Genomic DNA, 25,108 nt, shown 5'->3' on the forward strand with positions numbered 1-25,108 from the left:
AAGAAGAAGAAGAAGAAGAAGAAGAAGAAGAAGAAGAAGAAGAAGAAGAAGAAGGAGAACGAGAAGTAGGAGAAGAAGGAGAAGAAGAAGAAGGAGAAGGTTTATTATTTAAAACTTGTTTGCAAAGTTCTCATGTCTTTTATTTCTTAATTTTCAATTTACTTAATCTATAAGAATCCAAGTATCTTGTGATTATTTTATTTCTACTAAACTTTTAAATAGTATGAGCAATATTATCATTTTATATATTAAAATACTTTTACTATTTGTGATAATTTCCTCTGCTTAATATGATAATAACAACTGTGTTTATGTGATGTGTGTGTGTGCGTTTATGTGGGTTTTTGTGTGTGTGCTTTGTGGGTTCTTTGTAATGCTTGGGAGTTCACACAATTGCTTCACATATGTTAGGCCAATGTTTTACCACTGAGGTGTACTATCTAGTCATAATACAAATTGTATTTTAAATTATTAATTTTGAATTTTCATTTCTAGTATGTTTTTTCAAAATTATATATGATAAAATGTGATGCATCTTCTATCTACGTTAGCAATTGTTATTGTTATTCTTTTTTTATTTCTTTGGAAATTAATTATATTCCTACTACAACTTCTTTACATTGTAACAGTTCTATACAATGCTTTATTTTCTATTTTATTTTTCCCATGTTATCTGACTTTCAGTCCAAACTATCAGGTGGATTAAAAAGAAACTAGATTCAGTACACTTTATTTTTCTCCTCCTCTCTGAAGTCTTTCTGTTTTTTTGAAACAATACCAATGATATACAGCTCCTATGTGGTCCACCATTCTTCCCCCTCTCACTCTCTTCTGCAGTACAGCTCAAGTCGTTATCATTCAGCTTTATTATGCTGTACTGTTATCTAAATCTTAACTCATTTCTAAATTAATTTTAGTTGCATTGAGCAGTCTCTAAAGACATTTTCTATATATAATATCGGGGGTATGTATTTTCACAAGGTGTGAATTATGAGTGACTATCAAATATTTAGATAACTCTGTAGAATATTGGTCCACCTGCTCCATAATCTCATATGTAAATTCAAGGAATACTGGTCAGTCAGAGCAATCTTGTAAAATGGTGTAGCTTAAGCCTTCATACTAGCTTTGAATAGTATTACCATATTTAGTAGTGAAGACAACATAGTTCAACTATAAGAACATACACATAGAAGAAGGTAACAGATTTGTCAAAAATAAATTCTTACTTTTATGGTCCACAGATTTTGAAAAGGATGCTATGACTTTATGAAATAAAAACAGAATCTTAAATGGTTGTATTGGCACTATTTCCTCTCTAGATTTAAAGAATGATCTTAGACTACTACCTCAATCCTTTGGTTGTTTGTTTGTATACCGGTCATGGGGTTTGAACTCTGGGCTTGGGCGCTGTCCATGTGCTCTTCAGCTCAAGGTGAGCACTCTACCGCTTGAGCAACAGCAAAACTTCCTGTTTTCTATTGGTTTATTGGAAATAAGAGTCTCATGGACTTTCTTGCCTGGGCTAGCTTTAAACCACAATCCTCAGATCTCAGCCTCCTGAGTAGCTTGGATTACAGGCATGAGCCACCGGCACCTGGCCTACCTTAAACCTTATAAAGAATGATTATCAAACTAAATGTGAGATGTAAAAACCTATAAAACATAAATGTAAAAATTCATGACATTGATCAATAAAGGTTTCTAAAAATTTGACATGGAAAACATTAGTGGCTAAAGAAAAGCAAGAACTGGATTACATCACGTGATAACCTTTCATAATTCAAGGGGACAGTATAACAGAAATGAAAACATACCCAACAGAGGGCACATATTTGTTAATGCTACAATGATTCTGAAACTTAAGTATTTTTATCACTTCTAATTCTATATAAATTTTTTCCTGAATAGGATATTTCTTTAAATAACATATGTAAATTAATAGTCAATAGGAGGAGCCTATGAAATAAGCTCTTCCTTAGTGTTTAAGAAATAAAAAAAGAAAACTCATTAGTATGATCATAATATTAAAAGGGAACGCAAAATATAGTAATGCATTTGTGGAGACACTGATATACTTCTCATAGTGATCGATATGTATAATACTGCAATCATTTTAGCAAACAAGTTTTTTCAAGTCTTCAAAAGGTGAAAGGGAATTATATAGGATCCAGGCATTACATTTCTATGAATGTATTAAAAAGAAGTAAAAAAACTTTTTTGGACAGAGAATGTAGTTAATTGACAGTGAACTTGAATAGTATGTGTGAGACCCTGGAAATGATCCCCAAAAACAAATTTTGGAAAGACACACTATAGAGTATTTATGCTTGGCAAATTCCTGTATCTGAATTTTATATCTATTTCAATGTCTGTTCTAAAATTTACAGCATTTCTATTTGAAGAAATGAAAGTTAGTGAAAATTAGGCTTTGAAAACCTATGAAGGTACAATTCACTTCCAAAGCACAAAAATTTATACAATAAAAGGCGATAATATATTGTAAGTGAATTGCGTGTCAGGAAAAAAATTTGTTAAAACTCCTTCACAAAATGCAGCACAGCTAAAAAGATGTTTTTGGTGTTGGCTAAAAACTCTTTGTAAACTACGGCATTTAAAAAAAAAAGAAGCGATTTCTGTTTATTTTGAGGGTATTTTAGTTTATACAGAGATAACTCAATCCAAAAGTATATGTGATAACTGGAATACCTAGGAATTATGCATCACTTCTAAGTAATTTTATTATTATTTTTACTTTTTTATTGTGAAAATACTGTACAGAGGGTTTACAATTACATGGGCAAGATAATGACTGCATTTCTTATCAAGCATTGTAGCCTCTTCCTTTGTTTCCCCTTCCCATCCCTTCCCATCCTCCCCCGCTACCCCACCCAATCCTCCCCTCTACCCCCCCATCAAAGTTTTAAAGTTCATTTTTCGACATAACGACTTGTACATCTCATTGTTGCAATGGGTTCACCTGTATCCCTATTTTTTCCCCATGGTTTCCCTTATTTACAATATCTAGTATATGTTTGAGTCAAGCAGAAAAGGTCAGATAAAGCGATGTTAGGGAAATGAACCCTAAGATATGTATTCAAATGTTTTTTTTTCTTTCATGCGATTGTTTCTAACACATTTATAAGATTACTTCTTTGTTGCTTTGTATGTCCCTCCCCCACAGTATTACCCCTGCTTTCACTGTATTTGAGGTCGGTATAATTTGTGGAGGGGAAGGGGAAAAACTTCTAAGTAATTGAGAAACTTTTCTGTAAGAAAATTTTAGCAAATGACAGAAGACACAAAACTATGCATCTGCATTTTATGAAAGTCATATGTTACTTGCTCAATCCAATTGCTTATCTCTACTTTGCTAGGAAAAACGTATTCTCAAGATAAGAGGCAAAAGCAGTGAAAAGAACAAAATACACAATCATCTTGATTTATTTGTGAAAGTAACAAATGAAATAAAACAATTCCACTTAAGGGACTCCAATATTAGTGTATGTGAAGATGTTCCTGAATGCCAATATCCATTGAATTTTTGGAATTTTAATTTCTACTGACATATGAGAACTAGAACAAGAAACAAATATAGACTTAGAGTGAACCAGCCTTGAAATCATTTTCTTAATTGTTTTGAAATTACAAAAGAATTGATACTCCTTTGCCTTGGAAATCATTTAAAAATATTTATCACTTATGATAATTCAAATACCAAGTCAGAGTAATTTTATATAATCATTATACATATCATTTTATTACTATTGTAAAATAGAATAAAGAAACCAGTCCCAATATATGACCTACTTATCATTATTCTTAACTTCTAATCATTACCTAAATATCTTAAACAATCTAAATAGAAATGTCTTTAACATGGACATAAATATTCTATACTTTTTTACTTAACATTTTCCAGGCGTATGTATTCATGTTTCTAAGAAATGTTCACAGTAGTTAAAAGATACTTTTGTAAAATTAATGTGATACTATTTGTTGTTGTGGGTGTTGTTTGCAAGGCCTGGGCATTGTCCCTAAGCCTTTTTGTGCTCAAAGACAGCACTCTACAACTTGAGGAAAAGAGCTAATTTCTGTTTTTAGTGGTTAATTGGAGATAAGAATCTAACAAGTACTTTTCTGTCTGGAATAGTTTCAAAAACAGTTCTAAGATCTCAGCACGAAGAATAGCTAGTATTATAAGGGTGAGTTACTGGCACTTGGTTTCATGAAGTTTTGTTTTAAATTTTAATTATGTTTTAAGATGTTTGTTTTACTATGATGTATATTATCCTGTAAATAAATTTTGATATACGTATATATTTCTGATGACAAATAATCTCTAAAAATGTACTATTCTACACATAATATTTATATATATATGTATATATATATGACAGACTCCCTCTAAAACTTTTATGTTACTATTTTTGACCTTTTCCTTTCAAAGATATACAGTCTATTTTTCTAAAAGTTTCCTAGAATAAAATAACTAATATTTGAATAGAAAGTAGAGTTTATTCTTTCAAGGGAATTTTAGTAATACACATGATATTGTAGTAACATTTACAGTATATTACTTGAAAAGATTCTGCCCAAACTCTTAAATATGTGTTTGTAGTTAAGGAGAGAGAGGAAGTTAATTCATACTGATTAGGAATTTTCAATGCTTCAAAAAATCTATTCCATAATTTGTTATAAGCACATAGTCAAGCTACCTGATATGGTTTAGTTTTTTTTTTTGTTCAAAATTTCAATATGGATGCATGCACAATGGTAACATTAAAATTTTTAATCAAAAGACAAATAATAGTAAAATCATAGACACATATCCGACATTCAATAATTAGCACTTATGATGCTAATAATAATTTTGATGGAGAGGATGATGACAACAGTGTAGCCTGATAATGAAGATGTTGTGATTGAAAAGGAAAAACAAAACTTAGACATCTTTGAAGCTGGATTTCCAACACTGAATGCATAGTTATAAACGGCGCTGAATTACATACTATAAGAATAACAGGAGGAGGGCTGGGAAGGTGGCTCAGTGGCAGAGTGGTAGCCTTGCCTACATGAGGTCTGGGTTTGATACCTCAGGCCACATAAGCAGAAAAAGCGGGAAGTGGCATTGTGGCTCAAGTGGTAGAGTGCATTGAGCTGAAGAGCTGAGGGACAGTGCCAGGCCCAGAGTCCAGGCCCCATGACGAACCAAAAAAACAAAACAAAACAAAACAAAACCATAATAAAAAAGGAGAGTTTCAATATCAAAAATACAATCACATAAACAGGTAGTAAAAACCCTAATGTTATTCCAGCAGTCTTTCTAATATATACTCACTGTTCTTGGTGGTATTATTTGCTTATAAATAAAATCATTTATTTCCACATTTTGATGGACTAAGATGTAGGTTTCAACTTGGTGTGATTAGTTCAAATAACATTCTCATATAGATATATTCAATAACCAATGTTTTCCAATGATATATTAAGAGTATGTTCTTCATTACAGCTGTAAATACATGACACAATTTACATAATACCACTTACATATCTGTAGTTACCATAAAAGGACACAAGCTGCAGAGCCAGGAGTTAAAATTTATTTTTATTTCTGCATGAAACTATTTCTGACTTTATACCAACAAACTGCATTTGACTCTTTCCTTATTTGTAAGCTAAGGTAGAAAATGTAAGGACAGTTTACTTTCTTTTTCTTTGCTCTAGAAGTCATCAAATATATTCTTCAATATTTCTGGTAGATTACATCCATTTACAGATGAGAAATCTAAGATCAACAGTCAATGTTGTGAGTAAAAAATGGTACTACAATTTTTCTCTGAGTTCTTTACACTGTGTGCTGACAAGGAGATTCATTGGGTGATGAAGAGGACCAATATGAAAAGACTATGGGGAAAAATGCAAACTTTGTGAACAGTTGTTTTAGGCCTGAGTGACTAGTGATGAGTATTTGCAATAGGCTGGTGTCAGGGGCATATAAAGGAGTACATAGAAATTACATTAGTGACAGAAACTGAGAAAATATTGATCATTCATCTTATCTAATGGATGGAGGTAGGGTAAGAGGAAATCTAAAGTGTTTCCACATCTCTGTCTCCTAACTGTGTTAGTTACATTCTTGGTGATAAGGACTACAGGTGGAAAAGATGGATTTAGAGGAAAAAAACTCTCTGATAGTTCTAAGGTTTATGTTAAACAGATGCAAAGATAGGTCTGTTTGAACATCATCAAAATATCCACGAACATGAATATGAAAAATAATAATAAAATCAGGGACATTATTAAAGGGAAGAGGAAAAGGAAAGTTCTGAAGAAAATGTGAACAATGTGAGTACCAGTGTGGATAAGATTGGAGGAAAAAGATAAATAAGGAAACAAAAAAGTAATAAACACAGATTTACAGAAGAAAGGAAGGAAAGAATTTTCAGGAAGATATTGAAGGAAATCTACTATTTGGATTTGAAAAGTAAAAGGATATAGACAAGATCAATAAAAACAGTGTTTTGGTGAAAGTCATATTGATAAAATGTTGAGATATGAATGTGAATCCATAAAATTCTGGATCCATAAATTCAACAGGTCCTGTTGATTCTAAATGTTGGGAACAAATGCTTTAATCCTGACCTTAGAAATGTTATACAGATATAACTGTCATGAACTTTGCCTAGAGGTATTCTGTGATCATTTTTGAAAACTTCATTTAGCCAGGAGATAATAGACTGAACTAAAGCACAGACAAGCCTAATTTGTCCTACAGTTCCAATTAGTGACCCATCTATACATATCAGTTTGGGATTTTATTGAAATATATTTAGATATGTTTGGATATCTTATCAGCCTACTCATTATAAATGTAGGAGAAGTAACACCAAGTATTAGGTTGAACATACAGCTGTACTGATGTGACTGAAGACTCCTGGAATTGATTCTTCTTTAGAATAGACAATGCCTCAATAGCCATTGACACATCATAACTGCCAAATACTCTATTGAAATCAAATTCTTTGGGCTAGGAAGGTGGCTCAGTGGTAGAGTGCTTGTCTTTTTACTGTAAAAATACTGTTCAGAGGGCTTACAGTTACATGCCTAGGTAATGAGTACATTTCCTACCAAGCACTGTTACCTCCTCTTTTGTTATTGCCCTACTACCCTTTCCTTCCCCATATCTCCAACTCCTCCCTCCTCGACCTCTGCCTGATATTGTAAAATCATTTTCAAAATACTCTCCTGTACATCTCATAGTCACAGTGGGTCAACCTGCATCCCCATTAAAGCATTCTACTATATCCCTTTCACTCCCCAAATTACAAAAGTGTATATAAGTGTGATGGACCAGCCAGCTTGACTGGAGCACTGGTACCAGCGGGACAGGGATCTTGAGATAGTGGGCAAAGAGTCTGCAAAGTGACAAACAGACACAGACTCAACAGAGTTGCATCTGAGTTTGTCTTTATTGAAGAGAATTAACATTTTTATACAGTGTGTGATTGTGACATAGATTCCTTTTTTATTTAAACACATAATCAATTTTTAAGAAAGGCAAAGCTTTGATGGATTACATGAAAATTGATGACTATCCCACCAACTGTTTGAGCTAAGTGGTGCGAAACAAGTATAGCATATAGTTTAATAGAATGCATCATCTATTCAGTCTTTTTTATGTTTAATAATTAACAAACCTAAGACAGGGCTGTACTTGTATTGTACTCTTTTTATTTTTTCCATATATTTTCAAGTCCCTTTGAAGCCATCCTAAAAACCACTTCCAGCTTGAGTCAGGCATTCTACGTTTTTTATCATTTTAATCCCAGTATTTGTTCACATAAATTTCTAATTGTTGTTTTAATTTATCTTGTTATTGTTTTTATAATAAACACCATAATGGTCTAGCTCTACCTAAACTTTGCATAAAATCTAATGAGTTCCAAAATATCCTTTTTCCTTTTACATTAATCCATTTATTTTCATCTTTATAAACTCCTGTGTAAAGCAATGGTTCATCAGTCAGCTCAGAAATTTGATGTCACTAACTTTATATTTTGTGGGAAACCATCATCTATTCCCTATAACGTAAGTGGGACTATGCTTAGTCATAACAGTTGCGGGAATCTTTTTTCCCTTTTATTATCATGGGTCCCTTTATCTAGAACTCTCTGTACTTCTGGTATAACTCCATCTAGCTTAGTTTAATTCATTAATCCTGCCTGTTGTAACATATATGGAAATTTTAATTTCTATATTTACTATGAGTGAGCGGCAAAGCTGCTTGTGAAGTTGTAGGAGTCTCTGGAGGCAGTGTTACATCAGGTGATAGATTGATTGGGGCATTACCCACATTTAATATTTGGTCCTAGTCTTTATTATTCAGAGAAGCCGACTCTATTGGACTGGAAAGAAAGAACATGCGCTGTTGGCGGATCAATAGAAAAATAGCCAAAACGAGAATAAAGGCAACGAATGTACAGCCAAGATGAATATAATAAAAATAAATGTAGAGGCTATAAAGTTGCAGCCAAGTGTATGGGAAGCCTTGAACCAACACCACCTTCCTACAGGCATGCTTCCTTGAAGCTTATGATTTGTCTGGCACGATCTCTCATGCAGACTCCACAGAAGGTGGCGAGGCATATAAGATGCAGAACACTGGAATCAAATACAATGAAAACAGAGGTTATATGGTGGGGGGGATGAACCTACAAAAAATCACATAGTGCATTATAAGTATATTAAAAACAAAAGCAAGAAAGAAAAAAAAGCACTTGTGTCTCTTACTTGGGGTATATTTTGCTTAACATTATCTTATATGGTCATAAATAGCTAGCCTTTGATCTTCTGTGCTTGTCCTAGACATGTATTAGTCCTTGCAAACAAGGGAAAAACAAAGTAAACCATGGGACCTATGTTTCTATGGGTCTGACTTACTTCACTTAATACAATTTTTACCAAGTCTTTCCATTTCCTAACGAATGGGGCAATGTCATTCTTTCTGATGGAGGCATAGAATTCCAGTGTGTGTGTGTGTGTGTGTGTGTGTGTGTGTGTGTGTGTGTGTGTGTGTGTGTGTGTGTATGTTTGTGTTTGTGTGAAAGAGAGATAGAGTACATGCGCATGTGTGCACGTATAACACATTTTATTGATCCATTCATTTACTGAGGGGCACCGGAGTTGGTTCCATATCATAGCTACTGTGAATAATGCTGCAATAAACATGGTTGTGCTGTTAGCTTTGGTATGACCTTGTTTGTGATCATTTGGGTAAATGCCCAAAAGGGGGATCGCTAGGTCATAAGGGAGCTCTATGTGGAGTCTTTTAAAGAACTTCAATACTGCTTTCCAAAGTGGTTAAAAAAGTTTACACTCCCACCAACAATGCAATAGGGTTCCTGTTAGACACATCCCCTCCAGCATCTGCTGTTATTACATTTCTTGATTATAGCCATTCTAAGTGGAATGAGGTGCAATCTCAATGTTTTGATTTGCATTTATTTTATGACTAGAAAAGTTGAGCATTTCTTCATGTGTCTAATGGACATTTTTATTTCCTCTTCAAAGAAATCTCTCTTTAAGCCTTAGTCCACTTAGCTACCGGGCAGTTGTTCCTTTGAAGATTTGTTGTTGGAGGATTTAAGTTTTTGGGTCCTAAGTATATTTTAGATATAAGACTTTGTCCATTTTATGACTTATGAAGATTTTCTCCCAGTATGTGGGCTTTCTACTGATCTTGCTAGCTATGAATTTTGCCTTGCAGAAGCTCTGCTGTTTCATGCAATCCTATTTGTCCAATCTTTCTTTGATTTGTTTTGTTTCTGGTTCTCTGTTAAGAATATTTTGTCCGATCCCTTCATGTAAAGTTTTCATGGTGTCTGCTTTTATTTTTAGGTCTTTGATCCATTTGGAGTTGATTCTGGTGCAGGGTGATACATATATGTATGTATGTATGTATGTATGTATGTATGTATGTATGTATGTATGTATGTATGTATGTATATGGATGTAGCTTTCTACAGGTGTTTAACCAATTTTGCCCACATTTACTGAAAGGGCTGTCTTTCTTCCATTCTATATTTTTGGCTCCCTTGTCAAAGATTAGGTGGCTATAGGTCAGTGGGTTCATTTATGAGTCTTCAGTCCTATTCCATTGGTCCTCAGATCTGTTCTTGTGCCAGTACCAAGCTCTTCTTACTACTATGGCTTTTTTGGTAGAGTTTGAAATTTGGAACTGATATTGCTCTAGTGCTGTTCTTTCTGCTAAGGATTGACAAACCTACAGCCAGCATTATACTTAATGTTGAAAAGTTAAAGCCAGTTCTTATAAATTCAGGAATGATGTAAGGATGCTTGCTCTCTCCACTACTCTTCAACTTAGTATTAGAATGTTAACCTGGGGCAATAAGACAACATGCAAACTTAAAAGGGATCCAAATAGGGAAAGATGAAGTAAAACTCTCCCTCTTTGCAGATGACATGATCTTGTATTTAATGAACCTCATGGACTCCACTCCCAAGTTACTTGAGCTAATCAGAAACTTTGGCAAACTAGCAGAGCATAAAATTTATCCTCAGAAATCAATGGCTTTCCTATATTCCAATAACGATAAGAGTGCAGCTGAAATTAGGAAAGCAACCCCTTTTTAATAGCCGCATAAAAAATAAAATACCTAGGAGTTAACTTAAGAGGTAAAAGACCTCTATGTTGGGAACTTTAAAAACTTGAAAAAGAAAATTAAAACAGAACTAAGGAAGTGGGAAACCTCCCATGCTCATGGATTGGGAGGATTAACATGAAAATGGCAATACTGCCAAAGGCTATATCCAAATTCAATGTGATACCTAACAATATCCCAATATCTTCTTCAATGAAAAAGAAGAAGCAAACCAAAAATTCATACCGAGCAATAAAATACATTGAATAGCAAAGAAGTTTATTGTGATTCTCATTTTGTATTACCACTTTGATTCTACAAAGTAATCTATGGATTTTAACTTTCTTTCCTCCCTTTGGATAAAGCTCACAAAAATACTGCTTCCGGCTCCCAAGACACTTAACTCTTAGGTCTGGACAATTGTTCCTAGATAGTCAGTTACTTAATTGTATTTTGAATGCATAAAACATGCATATAAAACTAGCACATTTTGATCTCATGAGAAAACAGCCTTTTTCCCCCCTCTCAAATTTATTTCGTGATAGGCATTTTTAGAGAGAATATGTTTTCATTTTTAAATGAAAGGCTTGTAGTGTCCTATAAGCCTTCTCTAGTACCTCAACACCAAAAACACATTTACAAGAAACAATTAAAAAACCAAACACTGGGAATGCTCAGATGCAGAATGTTTTACAAAACCCAGAATATAACTCTGTTGTCTGAGGGAGGGGCTTTCTGTATAAATTAACATACAAATCCAAAAAAAGCAGCCAGGAGTACTAGACCTGAGTGTCCTTGGCTGCTACTCCATGGACAAGGAGAATGGAAGGGCTTCCTGAACCTGCTGGAGAATGCATGGAGGAAATTTTCCTTTCCAGCCTGAGTACAAAAGTTGGCTTCACCCCGCCTGGGCCTCTCTTTCTTGTTTTCTCCCCACAGTGGGGAGAATTGTCCCCCGCACCACGGAGAATATATACTGTACAAGCCGATCTTCAGAGTGGCTTCTGTTTGGTCTGCACTCTTCCTAGGTGGGCAGCTCTCACCCCACAGTGTGTGTGTCTCCCAAGGGCTGATCCTCAGGGCTCAGGCCCACGGGGCAGGTTGGTGCTACATATGAGTCAGTGGCAATGTGTGTCATTCATGCAGCAGCCGCTGGGTAGCTGCCCTAGCCCAACAGCAGGTACAGCCTGATCTTTCTCCCACAGTCCCAGGCAAGGTGCCCACATGGGTCCGAATTGGGCAAGCTGCCACTAGGATCCTACTTCACCAGAGGGACCAGCATGCGAGATAAAATGGCTGCCACCTAAATTACTAATCTTATGGAGCAGTTTTAAACAAAGTGATACACATTACTGTATGATGTATAATGCTATATCCTTGAGTCTCTAGTCTCCAATATCATTGAACTTGATACTAGAAAGAATGGATTTTATTGTTTGTATTTACAACGCCATTATGGCAAACTGAAATAAAAGTACAAAAAATTCTTATGCAATAAACACATGATTAAATCTCAGAACTTGAAAAAAAAAGTATGTACGTAATGCAAATGAAGTTATATTAGAATAGTAAATTACACACAAGATATATTTACATCTAAAATTAAAATAAGTAATTACAGAAAGAATTCCTATCGAATGAAAAATATTACAATGGTTTAACAGGTTGAAGTGATATGTTGTATATTTTGTTTTAATAAAACTTATTTATATCTCCCCATTCTGTTTATCTCAGTGAAGGAAAATGTTAAGAAGTAGAAATTATATGTGGCACCTCTTGCTTTCAGTACCACGAAGGGGAGTGACATTTCCTAATGGGAGTACTGGGATGACACCCACACCCAGTCCATGTAGACCGATCAAAGGTCCATGTGGTGACCCAGAGGGGGTCCGAGAAACAACATTGCTGCTGCAGCAGGTGCGGCAGTTGTTGTGGTGGGCTGAAGCCAGCAAGGCTCCATCAGTGACCAAACCAAGCAACCGATTCTCAGGTTCCAAAGCCATGAGGGAAGGCAGGGCAGACCCCAAGTCCTGCCTTCCATCTGTGTGGCCTACACTGCCAAGACCAGACCCATTGCCCTGCTTTGGAGCCCAACAAGGGTAGTGGGTGAGTCGATTGCCTACAAACAGAGCTTCCTCAGAATGGCATCCAGAGCTGGGCCTATGTGGACCAGAAGGATGACAGAGGAGGCTACAAAGCAAAGCCAAAGGGGCTTTGAGCCCCCGGTCCTGCAGCTGGTGCTCTGTAAGTCCAGGCTCCTCTGTCACTGATGAGCATATGCAGGGATGGCCCTGAACCCGAGTCCACAGGGACCAGGAAATGGAGGTCCGTGGGGATGCTGAAGGGGCTCCAGGGTGCTCAGCTTCGGCAGCTGCCATAAGCCTGCTGGCAGAGGGGCAAGCACATGACTCCAGTCTCCAGACCAACTTAAAGACTGATGAGGTGAACCAAGGCTGGGCTGCCTGGTCCCAAGGGGGAGGATTGCATGCCCAGCCTTCCTTCTCCCGTGGACTGTGCATTGTACAAACACGGTGTCCCCCCACCCCACACCAATGGGGCAGACATTGACACTAGAACAGTGTCTCCCTGGCATGGCACTCTCACCCAGGAGCACTTCAGACCATAACCAGCAAAGCTGGAGGAGGAGAGGGCAGCAGTGGACTCAAATTCAGCCCCATGGCTGACTGCTCCTGGGTGAAATGGAGGAACTGAGACTGGGAAGAGAGTTGGGTAGGGTGGGAAGGGCTCATCGGCAATGCTGGGTAGCATGCACAAACATCCCCTCACTGTACATTCACCACAAGGGAGGGGGCCCCTTTTCAACGGGTAAACTTAGGAGGCACCCACACCCAAAGGAAATACAGAAATGGGTGTTCATGCGGTGACTTGAAAAGGGCTCTAGGGCACAGCCTTGCTGCAGCACTGAACATCTGGCAAAAAAGAAAAGGAAAAAGGTCCACTAAAACTTTTCATCAATGATTACCTATTATACTTTACTTCATTGTTGGTGGGAATGTAAACTTGTTCAACCACTTTGGAAAGCAGTATGGAGGTTCCTCAAAAGACTTCACATAGAACTCCCCTATGACCCAGCAATCCCACTTTTGGGCATTTACCCTAATGTTTACAAACAAGACCACACTAAAGCTACCAGCACAACAATGTTTATTGCAGCATTATTTACCATAGCTAAGATATGGAACCAACCCACATGCCCCTCAGTAGATGAATGGATCGAGAAAATGTGGTATATATACACAATGGAATTCTATGCCTCCATCAGAAAGAATGACATTGCCCCATTTGTTAGGAAATGGAAAAACTTGGAAAAAATTATATTAAGTGAAGTAAGCCAGGCCCAAAGAAACATAGGTCCCATGGTTTCCTTTACTTGCAATATCTAGTATATGTATGAGTCAAGCGGAAAAGGTCAGATAATGTGATGTCAGGAAAATGAACCCTTAGATATGTATTTTAATGTTTTCTTTCTTTCATGCATGTGTTTCTAACACTTTTATAAGATTATCTCTTTATTGCTTTGTATGTCCCTCCCCCACAGTATAACCCCTGCTTTCACTATATTTGATGTCAGTATAACTTGTGGAGGAGATGGGGAAAAACCATTTGTTTAAGGATGCAGGTGGACCTGTTGCAACAATGAGAAGTACAAGTTGTCATGTCCAAAACGAGCTTTACAACGTCGGTGCTGGGGGGGGCGGGAAGGAGGAGAAGGGGGAAGGAGAAGGTTTGGGATTGGGGGAGAAGGGGGAGGCTGGGAAGGGATGTGAAGGGTAAACCAAAGGAGGAGGCTGCAATGCTTGGTAAGAAATGTACGCATTATCCTGCCCATGTAATTGTAACCCCTCTGTACAGTATGTTCACAAATAAAATAAAATGAAATTTAAAAAAAAAACAGTTTTACTTTCCTCTTTTCCTATATTTTTGCATGGAGCCCTCTGAGTTACATAAAAATCTCCAGGATTTCTTCATGCACAGTAATACAAATAAATATATATTCTATTATTTTTTTAATTAAGGGAGGTTGCATTTAGTTCTTTCCCATATTAGATTCATGAGAAAGAAATTTTTTTTGGAGGGGGGGGGTTCTGGTCGTGGGGCCTGAACCTCTGGGCTTGGGAGCTGTCCCTCAGCTCTTCAGCTCAAGGTTAGCGCTCTATCACTTGAGCCACAATGCCACTTCAGGCTTTTGCTTTTTGCTTATGTGGTGCTGAGGAATCGAACCCAGGGCCTCAGGCATGCAAGGCAAGCACTCTACCACTGAACCACCTTACCAGTCCCCATGAAAAAGAAATGTTGAAGTGTATTTGTAAAGCACCAAACTCAGGATTTCTTCTGAACTCCTCACTGAAGAAAGAATAAAATGACCCTGCAACAGGTATCACCCATATTGTCTCTCTCTCTGATGAGAAAAAATCCTGCCATGCAACGCAGATTACTTATGCAAAATGTTTTCCAACAATTCTTGGGGTTATATTGCATTTATCTTCCTCCTCCTGTCTCCCCTCCTGTTCCTCTTCCCCAGGGTCCTGTTTCCCTGTTCCTTCCCTCCTCTCCTCTACTTTCTCCCTGTCCAATCCTGTTCTCCCTCCTTCTTTGCCCTTCCTCCTATCTTACCTCTTTCTCCTCCTTTCCTTTCCTCTTTCTCCTACACTTTCACTTTCTTCTACTTCTTCTTTATGGTCCTGGGGGTTGGACTTACACTAAGCAGAATCTCTGCTGCTCACTACAGTCTTCCAGTCTGGACTTCATTTCAATAACACTCTATTTCTGATTTGTTTTTAAGTAGCAAACCCAGCAAAGACTTTTGATTCAGGATTTAATTCATTGTATATATTCTACCCCATAAACATGTGCTACTTCATACAGTGTGGCTAATAGCTTTTGATTATGCTTTGGGCTTCAGATAAAATGATCAGAAACAATGTGTTTGAAGGCAATCTAATGCGATCCTGTGTTCCGCCCAAATTAATGAACTGATCACTTTGTATCTTGCACATGTACGTCCATATTGCTCCCAGTTTAATGAACTGTCACTTTGTGGTAGCACCCACAGTAACACTAACCCAAGGATTGCTGGGGATCAGTATATTAAGTCCAGACAGGAAAATCTCAAATTAACTACTAAAAATCCAGAAGAAGACCTGTCGCTACGTGGTTTAGTAACTTCCTTGCACAGAATAAGCTGAAGACAGGACCCAGGCCTGAGTTGAAGACCTTTGGTGCGTGTGTGCGTGTGCAGGCGTGTGTGTGCGCGCGCGCGCACACACACACACACACACACACACACACACACACACACACACACACAAAAATTTCCCAGCTAGAGCAAGTAGAATATCTGTTTTCCCAATAACATGTCTGAGTTTCTAGCCTATGTGTTTGGATATATTTGAAAGCTGAATCATCAATTTACCTAAATGTAATAAATGACACCATGTTCATTATTATTTAATCATGGTTGGAAAATATTTTAGACACATTTTCATGTAGAAAATTGAGTTTGTTCCCAAAATCATGTCGGTCTTGGTTTATAAGAAAGAAAGAATTGTGCCTTTACTTTATTAGTTCATAAATTAGAAAAGTAACCCTAACCCTAGAACCAATTGCCTTTGGATTCTGAAACCCACACAAGTGCATTAGTTTTTATTCATCCTATCTTTGATTCAACTCATCTTTCTTAAAATAGTTTGTAGTTTTACGCAATATCTTGCCATTTTTCTAATCTGAACCCTAACTGAAACATTCAGGCTAACCCTCACACTAATCATACCCTAATCCTAATATTATTAGTAGTTTCCTATTTCACATTCATCCAAATTCTAACTTGACTTGTTATTCGAAGATTTACTTTAAGTTTGACCTTATATTTTCCATTTCCCTAATATTAACACTAACCCCAGCTGGAACTGAAATCTAACTTTCACCCTAACGATAGTCCAATTCTAATGTTTAAGCAAAATACTCTAGTTTTTATTCATTCTAATGAATACTCCTGTTTTTCCTCTGGAAATGAGTTTCAATTTGTCCTATTTTCCACAAATTTCCTGACTCTATCTCTGAAGTTATCTTGTTCCCTAACATGAACCATTATATTATTGGACATATTATTATATGTCCAATTATATGTCCTCAAATTCTTTTATCTGGAAAGATACTGTAGTTTCCATTGATCCTACCTGTTCCTCAACCACAGTACCCTAAAACAGTTTCAGATTTACTTACCAACTTGTCCATTACTTAACGCTATTTCTCAACCTAATCCTGGCTGGAAAACTCTCATTAATCATTACAAGAATGATCACTGAGAAATAAATATAATGCTATTGCTCTAGTTACTATTCAGTCTCACATTTTTGTTTCTACTTGCTAGTAAAAACAATTTTTTTTGGTCGGTCATGGGGCTTGAACTCTGGGCTTGGGCGCTATCCCTCAGCTCTTCAGCTCAAGGCGAGTGCTCCACTGCTTGAGCCACAGTGCCACTTCCGGTTTTCTAGAGGTTTATTGGAGATAAGCATCTCACAGACTTTCCTTGCCTGGGCTGGCTTTGAACCGTGATCCTCAGATCTCAGCCTACTGAGCAGCTAGGATTAGAGGCATGAGCCACGGGCGCCTGGCTTGAAAACTGAATTTTATACTAAAAACTTTCCTACTCATAACACTAATCATAATCAGAACAAAATACTGACCCTAATCTTAATCCAAATTATATATCGATACTAACATTAACACAAGTAAACTAGTTTTCACTCATCCTAACTTGATTCAAATAAGCCTTGCAAACATAGGTTTCAATTTTTTCCCCAATATTTTAGTCATTTTCTAACCATTACTTAATCTTAACTGATATATTGAGAATAACCATAAGCCTAAGTATAAGTAGATTCTAATATTAATAGCAATACTCTAGTTCACATTCATTCTAATTCTTACCTGACTTAATCTGAAATTTACCTTCAATTTGACCCTCATTTTTTTTTCTCCTACACTCTAACCCTAACCATGGCTACAATCTAACCATAACCTTGACACTAATGGTATCCCAAATCTAAAATTTATGAAAAATGCTTGTTTTGTGTCATCCTAACTGAAATTCCACTTGGAATTCTTGAAATAAATTGCAGGTTTTCCTAAACCCTATAGATTTTCTCATTCTTAACTTTGAACCTATCTTGTTCCATAAGAAGAATCATTATACCCATTTATCTCAAATCCTGGTATTATGAACTACATTGTACTTCCATTATTCCAGCTTTTCCTGAATTCCTAGAACCTAAAATAAGTTCAGATTTACTTAAGATTTAACCCATTCCTTTTTTTTTCTTTTTGCTGGGCGTGCAGTTTGGTCTCTGGTTCTGGGAACGATCCCTGAGCACTAGGCATGGGCAAGATCCCTGAGTTATTTAGCTCAAGGTGTGCACTTTACCACTTGAGCTACAGCACCACTTACAGATTTTCTGGTGGTTAATTGGACATAAGAGTCTCACAGACTTTCCTGCCAGGGCTGGCTTTGAACTGCAGTCCTCAGAAATCAGATTCCTGAGCAGCTGTGATAATAGGTACAAGCCACCACTTTAACCAAATTCTTTACTCTTTCCTCAACACCCTTTAACCAGAAACCTAATCCTAATCACAATCTGAATTAACAACAAATGGTTAATGTAAGGAAAATTGTCTGGATTCTATTCAATCACACATTTTATTGCTTATGCTTCTTAGTGGAAAACTAAATTTTACCCTAATGCTTATCCTTCGCTAACCCTAACAAGAACTAAAACAGCAATTCACAATTTAAACCAAATCATATCTGAACGTTAAAAGTAACACAGACGTTGGTTTTCATTCATTCTAACTTTGATATCATTCATTCTTCTTAAAATATATTGCAGTTTTACACAATACCTTACATCTTTTTCTCATCCTAACCTCAATTCTACCTGGAACACCTTGCTGAATACTAAACTTACAGCTAACTGAATCAAAATGTTAATAGCAAGCCTCTATTTCACATTTATCCCAACTCTTGCTAGGCATGTAGGTCTAAATTTTACTAAAGATTTTAAAGTGTTTTTCTATTTCCTGTCAGGTTTTATTTTACATTTTTTTTATTTTAGTTATTGTAAAGAGGCTTACAGAGGGATTATAGTTATATGTGTAAAGTAATGAATACACTTCTTGTTGAACATTGTTACCCTCTTCTTTGTTGTTCTCCTACTATACCTTCCCTCTCCCAACTCTCTCACTCCTCTGTCCCCATGGTGTAAAGTTCATTTTCAATATAGTTTTTTGTGAGTATCATTGTTGCAATGGGTCATCTTGTGTTGAACCTAAATTTTCTTTTTCTCTAACCCTAATTCTAATTCTGTCTGGGATCCTAACCATAACCATAATAATAATAGCCCAATTCAGAAGATAAGAAAAAATATTCAAGTTTTTATTCATCCTGTTAATCCACTGTACATATTGAATTAAGTTGCAGTTCACCTTAAATCTTCCAAATTAGATCATATGTGCATATTTAAAGATGTAATTTTATGTGAAAAACAAATCTTTGGAGGAAGGAGTAATGAAATGGAAATAGAGGGAGTATAATCAAATGCTTTAAATATATTTTGGAAAGAGCATAAGGAAACTGCCACTTCTGACAATTAATAAACATTAAGAAAATAACTAAAAATTAATAAGTAAATAACACACTGCCATCTAGTGTTCTTTAAGAGAGCCATAATATGTCTTGTGAATAAAATACTTGTGTTAGATAAACTTTGTTCATGCATAATTCATATTGCTATTGGTCAATTATTTAACTTAATCAATAAAAATATATCAAATAAAATTCCATGATAAAAATATAAATCAGTTAGTAATTGTTTGAGAAAAAGTAGACATGACTTTTATTAAACTAAATTTCTATTTCCCTACAAAGCTATGACTTAGGTTTACTAATCTAATATTTCTAGTAAGTTTAGAGAACATGATTGGCATAAAAACCAGCTAAATGTACATCTTGTTTCTTAAATGGGTGATGTTTTAAACATTGTCTTTTATTCAAATATGTTTACTTTTCAAAATAAATGCAATTTTATCTCCTTTTATCTCCCTGCAATTAAATGTATTACTATATTCATGTATTTAAAAGCTAAATTTTCTGTTTGTTATGTAAACCTACATATTCAGAATGACATGGTTTTTCTATTCGTAAATGTCTAACCTCTGGAATTTTTGCATCAGTAACATAACTTATCTAATGAGGTTGTTGTGAAGGCTCCAGTAAACAGTGTGGTCAAAAACATTTTCTGAATTCTAAATTTTAAATCTAATCCTCTTTAGGTTTTGATTATATCATTCATTGTCTCTTCATGGCAATTAAACTAAAATAAATACTACTTTTTAAACATTTCACTCACATTATAAATAATATTATCATAGTTCACACAGAGTCTAATTATTTCAAACTCACCATATTTGATGATCTTAGTGTGAAGAATGTAGAGAGTAGAAGGTCCTTATACTCAATAATATTTTTGTTGAAATTAAATCAAATCATATATCTGGATTTCTAATTTGGAGGTTAATCACATGGAAATAGGAAAATAATAAGAAAAATGATTACTTTGGGAGCATTTTCTTCTTAAAATTATGCAGCAAAAATACCTTAAAATATCTTAAATATATTATATATTAAATATATTAAAATATGTTTTTAATAAAATGTTTCAATCCTTAGGTAAAGTGCATTATACTTTAATATAAAGTTATCTCAAAATAGAAATTCTGCAACTAATCTAATGTACGTTTTCATGAACAAAATGCTGTGACTTCTAGTCTTGTTATGTGATTTTAATTATATTTTTATTTGTGACATGATTCCTATTTACACTTAATACTAACTTCTGTAAGCATATAAATCATGCCTGTACACACTAACTTATGTAAGATAATATTCAAAAATTATCTTTTTCCTGTCTCCAAAAGGGAAGGGTGAGGTGCTGAAGTATATTAAATTAAAGCATTCTAAAAGAGATTCTTTATGTAATGAAAATTTGTAACGTGAGGATGGGATCATGTTCGTATGAAGGAATTACATTCCTAAAAGATGTGACAACCCTGCTCAAAAGTTCGGTCTCATCACTAGTTCTTTGTATTTGCTGGCTGATCTAATTCTCTATCATATATTTCATATTATTAAGCATATTAGTAATTCAGCTATAAGTATATAGCAGGAGACTCCTGAAATCAGTTATTGCTGGGTAATATTCAGGAGATAGGAAAAACATTATATTAATCTCCAATTCCTCCATTTGGCCTTCAGTATACCAATTAATTCTCAAAGCAATCATTTAAGATGTAAGTTTATTTTTCTCTTTTTAAGTACAGATTAAGACAGTGATTTTCTCAGTAAAAAGTGATGAGTGGTATCAGAGCTCTGATATGAGCACCTTCTCTTTAACAAGTAATGCTCTATGGGCTGTAAATATGGAAGCCACACCAAAATTCTCTCTCTCTACACACACAGACACAGACACAGACACACACAGACACACACAGACACTCACAAACACACACGCACACAGCTGCCACCCAGACACATCAGAGATCAGTTCAGTTCCTTTGTAATGATAGTTGATTGATGTTTGCGCCATTGGTTTTTCTTTTCTTGAAGATCTTGCCTGGACCTACAAGTTTCTCTTAAATCAAGTCGCTTGCTCTTAGTATACTGTGTCTATATATTCATAGCATGTTCCTGGCTGCTTCAGGCCAATTAACAGTATCCTGAATACAGTATCCTCAAACTTGACATTCAAGTCAAACTCCATGAATTCATACTACTATTCCAAAATACTAAAATTTATTGGATCTAGAAACCAAAATATACCTACCTTGTTATATTATTAAGAATTGACATCATGAAAGTAGAAGAATATTGATCAGGAACTGAGGTAAGCGAACAGGAGTATGTGGGAAAATATAGAACACTGGATGTGTGTTACAGATACAAAATCATCTTCTGTAGACTCATTTATTGTACACTCATTTATTGTAAACTTGTGATCTTATAGTGAAATTTCAATCTACATATACAGTTTTCCAGTTGCTTTGCTTACCTGTCACTTCTGATCACAAATTCTCTTATGAATTCCTATAGTATCTTCGAATATATCACATGATTTGCAAATATTTATCATCTTAAGGAAAGACAGTCTGTTTCTACATCTGTCTTTCTACGTGACACTTATTTTTGTTTCTCTACTGAATAAATGTATTCTTGGAAACAGGATATTGACAGCAAATCTGGTGGTAATTTCCACTTTTTAAATTTGAAATATAATATAAACTTTGTTGTGACTAGTCATTTTTTAAAAATCAGTGATAAAAAAAAAATAAATAAAAAAAATAAAAAAAATAAAAATCAGTGATATTCATGAACACTAATATTTTGGTGCCTTTAAGTAAATTGAGACTTGATGTGATATGGTAGTTCTTGTTTCTAATTGACTAAACCATTAGATGATTCTTGTATAAACATGTGCATCGCACAGTTTTATTTATTTTTTTTAATTTAATTTAATTTTATTTGTGAACATACTGTACAGAGGGGTTACAACTACATGGGCAGGATAATGCGTACATTTCTTACCAAGCATTGCAGCCTCCTCCTTTGTTTACCCTTCACATCCCTCCCCAGCCTCCCCCCTCCCCCCAATCCCAATCCTTCTCCTTCCCCGCCTTCGCCTCCCCCCCCCCCCCCCGCACCGACATTGTAAAGCTCATTTTGGACATAACAATTTGTACTTCTCATTGTTGCAACAGGTCCACCTGTATCCTTAAACAACTGTTTTTTCCCCATCTCTTCCACAAGTTATAGTGACATCAAATATAGTGAAAGAAGGGGTTATACTGTGGGGGAGGGACATTCAAAGCAACTAAAAGATAATCTTATAAATGCGTTAGAAACACATGCATGAAAGAAAAAAATATTAAAATACATATCTAAGGGTTCATTTTCCTGACATCACATTATCGGACCTTTAGTCCCCAAGGATTTACTTTAAAGTGATAAGGTGGGGGACTTGTCTCCATGTTCCATACTTTATATTTATTTCAGTAAAAGTACTAGAAATACATGATGTTTACTGGAACAATATAAAAGGTGAGAACATATTTCTAAAGAGAATGGATTTATTGATTAAAACAGAAAAGAGTAAAATTGTCAGGTTTCTTGCCTGAGACTGAATAAATTTCATATGAATGTAGCGTAAGATGAGACTCAGGAAAATTCATATTAATATTACTTTTCTGCTTGATTCACAATATTTCACAATATTGTGAAAATGGTATTTTCACAATAAAAATCTATAAGTAAAAAAAATATTTCTGAGATTTATATCACATCATAAGCAGTATAGTTATTTTAAGGAATTGGTCATTCAAAGCCCTAGATACCTAATGGATGAAGAATGGAATTGAAAATAGCAGAGAAAAACATTTCAACATGCAGATATTATGATTTTATAATATTAATATGAAAGAAGTGGAGCTTTTGCCTTTCTGAAGAAGAAAGTTTAGCCATTAATATCAATTTAAGGCATCAGTTGTAATGAGTCTAAAGTCTTTTCCACCAAGATATCCAAGAGTACTATATTCATCCTCTGAAGAGTAAAGAAGTAATTATTTTAATTAGCTTTCCTTAATATTAATTTACTTGTAGTAAATAGGTTAAAATATCTGCTATCTTTCTTTCAATGTAATAACACACATTTAATATTATTACTGTCTCTTCATACAAGCCTGAAATCACGATATCAAATTAACATAAACAAAAAAAACCTGATACCACCATCACAAATCCTAAATTATGTGAAAAAAATCAACAGTAAATAAAATAAATCTGAGGAAGAGGAAAACCAATGGCACAATAACAACAGAAAATTACCCTAGCTCTCTCTAATGAAACAGATCTTTAGAGTCTTAGAGGGTACTTCACTTCTAGAGGGTCACATCAAGTCAGCTATAATTGCATACAGATATACAATTCAAAAGAAGATTTTATACATCTTCCAAGCAAACAGAAATCTTTGAAAAGGTGCTCAGCTAGGCAGGTGCCTGCTGTGAAGGTGGTGGCCAACATATTCAAGAGTACAGCTGCAGTGTGGAAATAAAAGATCCACATGGGAAAAAAGCAGGAACAGAAGTATAACAACGGAGACAGCCAAATTCATACTTAGAGACAATTCAAGATATCACTACACAGCCCGAACTGTCACTGGAACCACAAGTATTAACATCACAACATCTTCCCATAATTGATTTCTACTCCTACACTTAGTGGTCTAGAGAAAAACCTAATTCTAGAAAAACAAATCAAAACAGAACATTAAACCAACACCTGGCAATTCAACCAAGAACATAAAGAGTCACCTATTAAGATCATAGATGACCCAAAAGAAATCCCCCAAGTGAACAGAACAAATCAGAAAAACACAAGAAAAGTGATGTCAAAGTAGTATAATTCGCACAGTATATAACCACGCATTAGAACAGACAATTAAGGACGTAAAAGATAGTTTTCAAAACTCATTACAAATACTGCTGAAAAATGTGATTAATGAAAAGATACAAAACCTCTACAAGGAAATTTGTGAACAAGATAAGACCAACTAAGATTAGCAAAATAACTCATGGAGACTACAAACAGAGAAATAAATTCTGAAAAGGCAAGGGAGTCCAAGGAAAAAATGGATGCCTAGTTAAAAGACATGAGAGAAGACACATCTAAAAAAACCATCCCAACCGCCCTCCCACCCAAAGAAAAGATGTAAGGAAAGTCCATACCAGACCTAAAACAAACTTTAATAAACAGATAGAAGCCATAAAAATGACCAATTAGAAGACATGGAAATCAAAAACAAAGTAGAATGTCTCCACAGCAAATAGATGACAGAGAAGATAATCTCAGGGGTCAAAGACCAAATAGGTCTAATAGGAAAGAGGAAGTAATCATTTAGAACAAATCCAAAGAATAAGAAATGATCTTGCCAGAACTTCAAGACTGAGAAGATCAAATTTGGGGAAGATTGGTATCAAGGAGAACAGCAGGACACTAAATGGACGGAAAACATATTACAGAATTCTAGCAAAGAACATTCCAAACATCCAAAGAGGTAGGTTCATTCAGAGAAGAGAAGCCTTTAGAACATCAAGCAGAATATTCTAGAAAAGAACAACCCACCACCACATCATAATCCATTAGAGGATCATTAGAAATCAAGGAAAGGATTCTTAAAGCTGCCATAGAGAAAAGATTGATTATTTATAAAGGATATGCAGTCAGAATAACTACAGATTTCTTAGCTGGTATGGTTAAAAAAAAAAAGAGGCCAGCATGATATATAACAAACATTAAGGGCAAACAACTACGAACCATG

Source organism: Dipodomys spectabilis, unplaced genomic scaffold (genome assembly GCF_019054845.1).
Source record: "Dipodomys spectabilis isolate Male_0828 unplaced genomic scaffold, ASM1905484v1 ptg000565l, whole genome shotgun sequence".
Classification (NCBI taxonomy): domain Eukaryota; kingdom Metazoa; phylum Chordata; class Mammalia; order Rodentia; family Heteromyidae; genus Dipodomys; species Dipodomys spectabilis.